Source organism: Chiloscyllium punctatum, chromosome 50 (genome assembly GCF_047496795.1).
Source record: "Chiloscyllium punctatum isolate Juve2018m chromosome 50, sChiPun1.3, whole genome shotgun sequence".
NCBI classification, from domain to species: Eukaryota; Metazoa; Chordata; class Chondrichthyes; order Orectolobiformes; family Hemiscylliidae; genus Chiloscyllium; species Chiloscyllium punctatum.
Window position 1 is genome coordinate 50,847,885 of NC_092788.1, and position 9,039 is coordinate 50,856,923.

At 43.0% G+C, this 9,039-nt stretch overlaps 1 non-coding gene across 1 annotated transcript; it reads left to right on the plus strand.

The window, feature by feature from the left end:
- Positions 1-825: 825 nt before the first annotated feature.
- trnar-ucg (transfer RNA arginine (anticodon UCG)) lies at positions 826-898 on the plus strand. The gene has a single exon. It is a non-coding gene; the product is annotated as a tRNA-Arg (tRNA).
- Positions 899-9,039: the final 8,141 nt, after the last annotated feature.

The window sequence follows — 9,039 nt, forward strand, 5'->3', positions numbered from 1 at the left end:
AAAGAGAGCTGAGAAGAGCCAGGAGGAGACATGAGAAGCTGATGCAGATAGGATCAGGGTTAACGCTAAGGTTTTCCATAGGTATGTCAGGAATAAAAGAATGACGAGAGTAAAATTTGGGACAATCAAGGATAATAGTGGGAAGTTGTGTGTGGAGTCAGTGGAGGTGGAGGAAGCACTAAATAAATATTTTTCGACAGAGTTCGCTATAGATAATGAAAATGTTGGCGAGGAAGATACAGAGATACTTGCGTCTAGACTAGAAGAGATTGAGGTTCACAAGGAAGAGATATTAGAATTACTGCAGAGTGTGAAAATAGATAAGTCAGCTGGGCCGGATGGGATCTATCTGATGTTGTTTCGCAAATGCACTGCAGGAATGTACACATCAAGCTGATGGGAACAACGGCTGGTTTTGAGCGGCTAATTTGCAGTGAAGTGGCGGCGCCAATAAAAGGTGTCACGCAGCTCGTCTAATTCCACATCCTGAGCTCGAAATGACCAGATGTCTCTCGCAGAGTTTCGGCAGGGTCTTGCTTAGACGAAACCATGACACGTTTTCACTGGAGTGGATCATGAAATCGCGTCGGGACTGTGAATAAAACGATGGACACTTCCAGCAGAGAAGGAGGCGACCCTGAAGCAGGCAGCTGAGGACAAATGTTACTCCTTTGCCAGTGAAATGCACTGCTTCACAAATTGGAAACTTCGAAGTGAAGCAGTGTTGGTGATTATCTTCGCTGCTTGTTCACCTTTTTAATTCTGATTCCGTGAAAGTCCATGGCATTACGTATCGACATTCTGCCAGTGGTGAGTGTGTTTCTTGGGCCAGTGGCGTAATGGATAACGTGTCTGACTTCGGATCAGAAGGTTGTAGGTTCGAATCCAACCTGGCTCGAGGGGAGTGTCTGACTTTAATGCTGCCCCACGTTGACGCTCCCATGTGAAGTCCTGCCGGGACGTCGCTTCTGTGCATCCACATTGGGAGCTTGCATTTGTCCTATTGTCCATTTCAAACTCCAGCTCACCACAACGGAGACCTCTGTCGTTTTGGGGGTATCTTTCTGTGTGTCTCCCTTTGTGGGTGAAAATGAGCATGAGTTGGTCAAAAGAGTTACAAGTCGTTGTGCAAGTGTCAGACATCTGCCCCATTATTGTGACATTTAAGAACACAGGATAAAGTCATTGACATTTGCCCTGGGAACATTAGAACACACGAGACTTTGGGCCAAAGTTGGAAACTGCGACTGGAATAGATGGCTCTCCGATTAGCCGCGACGCACACAGGCGGAATGGCCTTTTCCCACTTTGTAAATCTACGAAGACAAGTTGAAAATAATCTGCAAGGAATATGTTCATAAAGGGTGTTTTATTTACACCAAATACGATAGTATCTATCGCCTTGTCTTGTTATTTACTTGTGAGGATTCGATACTCTCAGAACCGTGGCCCGGATCGTATTCCCGCTCATGGAATGGTTGTATTGTTCAGCTAACATGTCGGTGTTCCAGTACTTCTGCCGATTTTCCGATGCTAGCAGGTCATTGGTTTTTCCAAAACATTATGAATGTTAACATAATACGAATAGCTGCAGTTGCTGGAAATCTGAGCCAAAAACGAAAATTGTTTGCGGAACGCAGAAAGACTGGCAACAGAAACATCGACTTTCCTGCTCCTCGGATGCTGCTGTGCTTTTCCAGCATTTTCTGATCTAAAATCAGGTTTCCAGCATCTGCAGTCCTCACTTTTGCCTAGTTCCTTCAGTGTCGCTGGTTCCCAATTCAAGAACTCCATCTCTAGCGGTTTCATGTCTGTACCTCCATGCTGTGGAGTTGAAGAGTGAAGAAAAGTAACTCAACCCTTCCATCTCTGGGGTAATTAGGGGCTGAAAGTGAATCGTATCACATTGAAGTATATCTACAAGCGACTTAATCTCTGTCTTTTATTGGGAACCATCTCTTTCATTGTAACCATCAGGAAAGACCATTTCGTTCGCTAAAAAAAGAAATGAATATGTCATTAACCTTTGTTTGTTTCATGTCCAAGAATACTCAGACCAATAGCTCCCTTGATTACCTCTGCTGGTCATGTTCGCAAAGACATCTAGCAAATTGCCAAGTGTGATTTTCCTTTCAATAAATAATTTTGAATCAATTTTGCTGCAAATATCTTTTCCTAACTTTGTGCTTTTCTTCTTTTACATTGGTGTCTCGCACCTTACAAATGACAGCAAAGGTATGAATGGAGATGGAAACATTTAACTCGTCAGCGGCAGCTTTCAATGAGATCACGGCTGATTTGGTCACTGCTCAACATTGTAGCTTTGTCTGTAATCATGGCCGCGTGGTTGAGATGAATGATTAGAAGTCCTTTGGGGTTTACCCACGTAGGTTCGTGTCCTGCTGACGTACGTTATGAATGCTTTCCTGCTGGAACAATTTCTACTCGAAGTTCAGAAAGCTTATCTTGCAAACCAGACCGGTAATTTGATTCGACTTGGGAAACTTGAGTTCTTCATCAGAAATGTTCTGTGTTTAAAGCATTATCTCTAAGAATGACGAGAGTTAAATTTGGGACAATCAAGGATAATAGTGGGAAGTTTTGTGTGGAGTCAGAGGAGATAGGGGAAGCAATAAATTAATATTTTTCGACAGTGTTCGCTATAGAAAATGAAAATGTTGGCGAGGAAGATACAGAGATACTTGCGTCTAGTGTAGTAGAGATTGAGGTTCACAAGGATTAGGTTATAGAAATACTGAAGATTGTGAAAACAGACAAGTCCCCTGGGCCGGATGGGATCTGCCCTAGGAACCTTCTGGGAAGCAAGTGAAGAGATTGATGAGCCTTTGGAATTGATCGTCAAATCATCGTTGTCTACAGGAATAGAGCCCGTGGAATGGAACATAGCATATGTTGTTCTCTTGTGCAAAAAGTTTCGTAGAGACAACCCTGGTAATTACAGACCAGTGAATTCACTGCAGTTGTTGGTAAGGTGTTGGAAAAGCTTATTATAGATAGGATTTATGACCATCTCGAAAAGAATAATCTGATCAGGGAACGTCAGCACAGTTTTTTGATGGTTAGGCCTTGCCTAACGAATCTCGTTGACTTTTTGGACAAAGTGACCAAACAGGTAGATGACAGTAACCCGGTTGATGTGGTGTATATGGGTTTCAGCAAGTTGTTCGATAAATTTCCCCACAATAGGCTATTATACAAAATGTGGAGGAATGGAATTATGGGAGAGATTCCTGCTTTGATCAGTAATTGGCTTGCCAATAGAAAACAGTGCTTTAGTTGATGGAACATGTTCTTCTTGGTGTTCAGGTCCTGGCGCCGTAACACAAGGGTTGGTGTTAGGTCCACTGCTGTTACATGAGATCTAACCTTGCCAATCAGTCTCCCATGGGGAACATTATTGAACGCCTTACTGAAGACCGTATGGATCACATTTACTACTCTGCCCTCATCAATCTTCTTTGTTACTTCTTCAAAAAACTCAATCAAGTTTGGGAGACATGATTTCCAACGCACAAAGCCATGTTAACAATCCCGAATCAGTCCTTGCCTTTCCAAATACATGTACATTCTGTTCCTCAGGATTCCCTCCAACAATTGGAGTATTCTTGGCAGATGCAGTTTCATGGAGGGAATGCGAGGTCATATACTCTGTTGGGAAGAATCAAAAGACACACTAGTGTTAAAACCGATAGAAACGCAAAAGAAGTGCGGTGCAGAGGAGTCTCAGTGTTCTTATACATGAAACGAACAATGCTTAATCACATATTTATTTCTTGCTGGCAAAACAAAGCCTTTTCTGATGCTCACAATTAAAGAGATGGTTTCCAAGAAAATAAGACAATTAAGTCACCTGTAGAGTAATCAATTACCAAGATATCCCTCGTGATGTTTTGTGGGACATGTGGGATTTTTTTTGATTTTGGTTCTCCAAACGTTTTTACAATGGAACCGAGAGTTTTAGATGGGAAGTTAAGATCACGCATGACTATTGCCATTTTTGTCACTCACACGCATTTTTCCACCTTGTACGATTTATTTCGCTTTGTGGTTACCGCGAGTGGGCTTGTAAACTACACATGCTTGTGAGTCCATTCCTCACTGTTCCTCAACTCCAGCCAAACAGACTTTACATCCTTATTTCCTGAATCAAGGTAATTCTCTAACCATTGCATAAATGTCATTAAAACTTCGGTATTTCACACGCCTCTGTATATCAGCTTTCAATATCAATTGATCTTTTACTGTATTGCAGTTGTGCATAACAAGAGAAAAATAGAATGGAGAATGGTGGACGTACGCTTCATACACCCGTTATTGAAGCGAAAATGCAGATTTCTGCGTATAAAACGATCGTGGAACCATGTGCCGAACCCTCAGGAAACACAGAATCAGTGCAGTGCCACAGGGCATGTCAGGGACAGCACCAGAAGGACAACAGAAATGCTGCTCTAAGCTCCTATTTTGGATGTATTTCTCAATGAGCAATAGAGTGTGACTTGTGTTCCATCAGGAGTTACCTCACATAAGGAAGTACCCAGTGCTGCAGACTGTCATATCATCCGAATTCCAAGCCCTGGAATCAGAGACATTCAATATTCTGTGCATAACTGCAAGGAACAGCTGTCCAAGATGTTTTTACAGTCCAGATGAAATTGTGAACGCATCTCTCTAGTTGTCAGCCTCTTTCTCCTATGTCGTGTTTCGTGCAGTCCATGCGTGGAATCTCGTCAACCACGTTTGAACTGCACATGATGGGGTATTGGGCCTTGTTTTCTCGTGAGTTGTTGTCTGAGTGAGGCCCTCGGTTTCTGTGCTGTCATAGGTCCGAGCGTTCGGAGGAGTCTGGATATCGTTTTCCAGAATTTGTTTTTAACACAGGGAAGCATGATTTAAAAATTACCTCATAGCAAATCCACGTTGCGAACGTTGTATGCCATGCATTTGCGAATGAAGGTGGGTGGATATTGGTTCTTGGCAAAGAAATTGTGTGGGCGTCAGTCCAGCAGTCCCAACAAACGGCAAGGGCCACACAAGCGAGGGGAAACAGCTGCCTCTGTCATTCCACAGCTACAAACGCTCTCTTTGAAAGGTACATTATCGTATGAATGTCGGGGCAGCAGTAGAATATGGGAACTAAACAGCCTGCGCTGTGTATTCATATTCTGGACAATGTGAGTTGTTCACAGTTTTCCCTGAAAGTGAGTGGACGTCGTTATTTCACCGCTGTTGTGAAGCCAGATCCTGCACTGAATCTGCTCCCTCGTTTTTTGTTGTTGTGGCTAAAAGGTGGGCAATTGCAACGTGAAACTTTGTTATATTTCTCTCATTTCCTTCATTACTGTCCTGGTGAGGGAGGCTGGAGATTGGCTCGCTCGATCAGATGGGGGCACCAGCGCATTGTTGACCTAATTTAATCGAGAATATAATTGGTAATATTCACTTTGCATGGTACATTTTTCTGTTTTGTTTAATGTTACTTGAGCACTTTATGTTACTTGGCAATGCACTAAATCTCCAGAATGTCGGGAAGCTCCGTTTGGAATTGCTTCGGTGTTATTTGTGTCAGCAGTTCTTGATATACACGTCTCGCACTGCCCCACAGACAGAAGTAATGAGTTTGCGTGTCTGATAATGACTCTGCCTTTTGAGTTTTGCACCTGGTCCACGTTAAGAGCTGTCAGTTTTTGGATTCACTGGAGAGTTAAGGGGATTACACGATTTGTGAGGTTTTTTTTTTAGTCAACGAAATTATTTGATGGAGAACTTGGGAATGTATCAAGGAGAATGGTCATTCTCTGTAAATGTCTGGAAAACATTCCTCTCTGTGTCATTTCAAAACATTTCGTTTCAAGAAAAAAATAAAATTCAAACACGCTGACTTAGTAATACACAGCATGCGTTTTTGCAAGTGGTCTATTCAAACTGTTGTCAGGTACTGGAGTGTCACAGATTTACCGAGCATGGAAGCAAACCTTCCTATCCACCTTGCACCTGTTGAACAGATGACCGTAACTAATCTAAACATATTTGCCAATATTTGTCCCTTATCTCTCCGAACAATTCCTGTCTGCATACCCATTTAGATGCCTTTGAAGTGTTGTGAGTGCACTTTATTCCACACGCACAAAAATGTCTGTATTAAAAACAAGTGTCGCTCACGTCCCTTTCAAATTGTATGGCTCTCATATTAAACCTATGCTATCTCACTGTAAACTCATGTGACTTCTGAAAAAGTGTAGATTGACTATGTTCTCTGTTCGTCTACCTCATGATTTTGTAAACTTTTCCAAGAACATCCCTCAGGCCTGAAGCTCCGGGGAAAACTGTCGAAGAATATTCAGCTTCTCAATAATGTCCACATCGTGCAAACCTTTCAAATCGTTGTAAATATGTTTTTTTAATTATGCTAAGGTATATATAGAAAGTGCCAGGGGTAATTGCCTGAAGTGAAGCGATGCTGACACATTAGTCTTGACAGGTTTGGCGCTTAGTTATCGTCAGGGAGCGTCGCCGAGTGGTTTAATGTAGGTAAAAGCAATGAATGCAGATGCTGGAGACCAGATTCAGGATTAGTGGTGCTGAAGAGCGCAGCAGTACAGGCAGCATCCGAGGAGCAGTAAAATCGACGTTTCGGGCGAAACCCTGTATTCCTGATGAAGGGCTTTTGCCTGAAACGTCGAGTTTACTGCTCGTCGGATGCTGCCTGAACTGCTGTGCTCTTCCAGCACCATTAATCCAGAGAGGTTTAATGTGCTGCGTTTAGGATCCAGTCTCTATTGCGTCGTGGGTTTGAAACCCAACTTTGCAATAGAACCACTGCAGGCAGCTTTTCATGACGGAGCAACAAAGGTCCTGATATTGCTTTATGGCTGTGTTTGTTACTCCTCGGGTCTCTCACCCTCTCTGCGATAAACACGGGAACATGAGCAACTGATTCTTAAAATAATGCGAACCACTGCTCTCCACATCCTCTCGATCACTGTGCTTTTGGATGTGTACACGCACAATTTTGCTGCCAGTTGCTGTGTCTGAAATGGTCAGAGCATTTGGCTGAAATGTTGGTTGTCCAAGCCCAAAAAGAGCACAGAGCCTCAAATATTTCACATCAAGTATTGAGATCGACCATGTTCTTACAATACAACCACGAGAACTCATCCATGATTGACCCTGAGTCCGCAATGAGTGAGACAGTCACGTGCAGCAAAATGTGACCTCACTCTCTACAAGCCCCTGCGGCCAACAGAAAGGGGCCACTGCAGTTTCAATCAGCGGCTTCCTGCCCAGCCCTGGGACACAGCTCATGGAAACTCCTTCCTCAGGAATGGCTGTTACCGTGTGAAAGGGTAAAACATTCTAATTCAAATTGGAAATGTCTTCAGAAGATTGCTCCTGCTTTTAAAACATTTTATGATCAGAATTCCTTTCATGAATATTAGAAGTGGTAAACTTTGTAGGCAGGTAGAACAAAGAAAGTTTTGATTGTGAGGACTCTGTATCTTCAGCAGATGGTAATCCTTCCACTCTAATCAGAAATGATTTGGTTTCCTGAGGTATTTTCCCGATGATTTGCAGTCTGCCAGAGTGTCTGGGAATCACTTCGGTGACCTAAGGATCAGGGTCAAAATATGAAAATATTAACAGAGAATCGAAAATCCCGGGGCAAGGCCTAAATGGATTGTAATGGTCTGAAGGAATAAATCTGAGAATTGAAAGACTTGGATAATGTTATTTGCAATGGGGAGGAGTGAACGAGATTTTTGAAAATTTCCATGTCAGCTGAATTAAACTCAGTATGAAATAATAAATTAACCAACACCCATCCTGTCCTGGTACACTCAGTCGGTAGAGCTTGAGACCTTTTATCTCAATGGTGTGGGGTCGAGACCCACGCAGGGCGCTGTTGTTTGTTAATCGGTTTGCCGCTCTCCATTAATGTTGCAAGAGCGAATTCGCTCGCTGAGGCAGGTTTTGTTGACACATGTTTTTCTCCGTTATGATCATCTCTTGGTTTCTGAGTGAAAACTGTCTCCACTGTACTGCAGGTGCAAGAGACAAGGTTATCAGTTCAACCGAATATGCTATAAACGATGTCCCTTCCAAAACGTGAGGTTCCATTCCAAACGTGCCCCAACCAAAATGTCCAGAGACGTCGAATGCGAAAGGCCACTTGACAGTGACAGCTGCATGTCAAATGTTGCTGCAATAGAATTAACTGAATGAGAATGCCCAGATGGAAACCGAATGGAACTCTCCCTGAAATTCTCCCAATTCACTCGGTAAATGATGCTGTTGTGTACCCACATGTGTTTACGTAATGAACAGCTTATTGTCAGTAACAGGGGTGGGGGTGATGCAGTATAGTGAGGTTTCTGTGTGGGTCAGAAGTGATTTGTTCGAATAGAGAATTCAAACGTCCACAGAGCGGACATAGCTGATTGGTCCAGGATCAGACTTTTCCCTTCTGTTTCAGTACCAACAAAAGAAATTGCAGGAAAATCTCAGCAGGTCTGGTAGAATCTTGGAATGGAAAACCCGAGTTAAGTCTTCAAGACCAGTGACACTTATTACTCCATGTCCATTTCCGTCTACCTATTTTATTGAATATCTCCTGACTCTCAACTTTATACTCAGTGTCTCTTTTATTACTCCGTCTCCAATCATTCTCCCAGTCTCAAAATTTAGTACCAGAACTGTTCCATCTCTCACCGCGCCGAGTTATGAGAGGAGGACTTCGAAATGCACGATTAACTCTGTTTCTATTTCCTTAGATCCTGGACGGTCAGAGACCAGAAGGCATCGGAGGACAGTTAGAGCTTTCAGCCCATCTGGTCTGCCCGCCATTCGGTCATGACTCATATCGTTCCCAAACCAATTTTCAGCCTTCTATCTGTGACACTTCTCTCCCCTGATTTTAGGATCCAGTCTTTTTCCCAGAGTGCGAATGAAACTGTCCCAACCGTCTCCACATCTGCTGGCAGCTGTTACACCGTATCTGTGTGTGATCGAGCTTAATTTCAG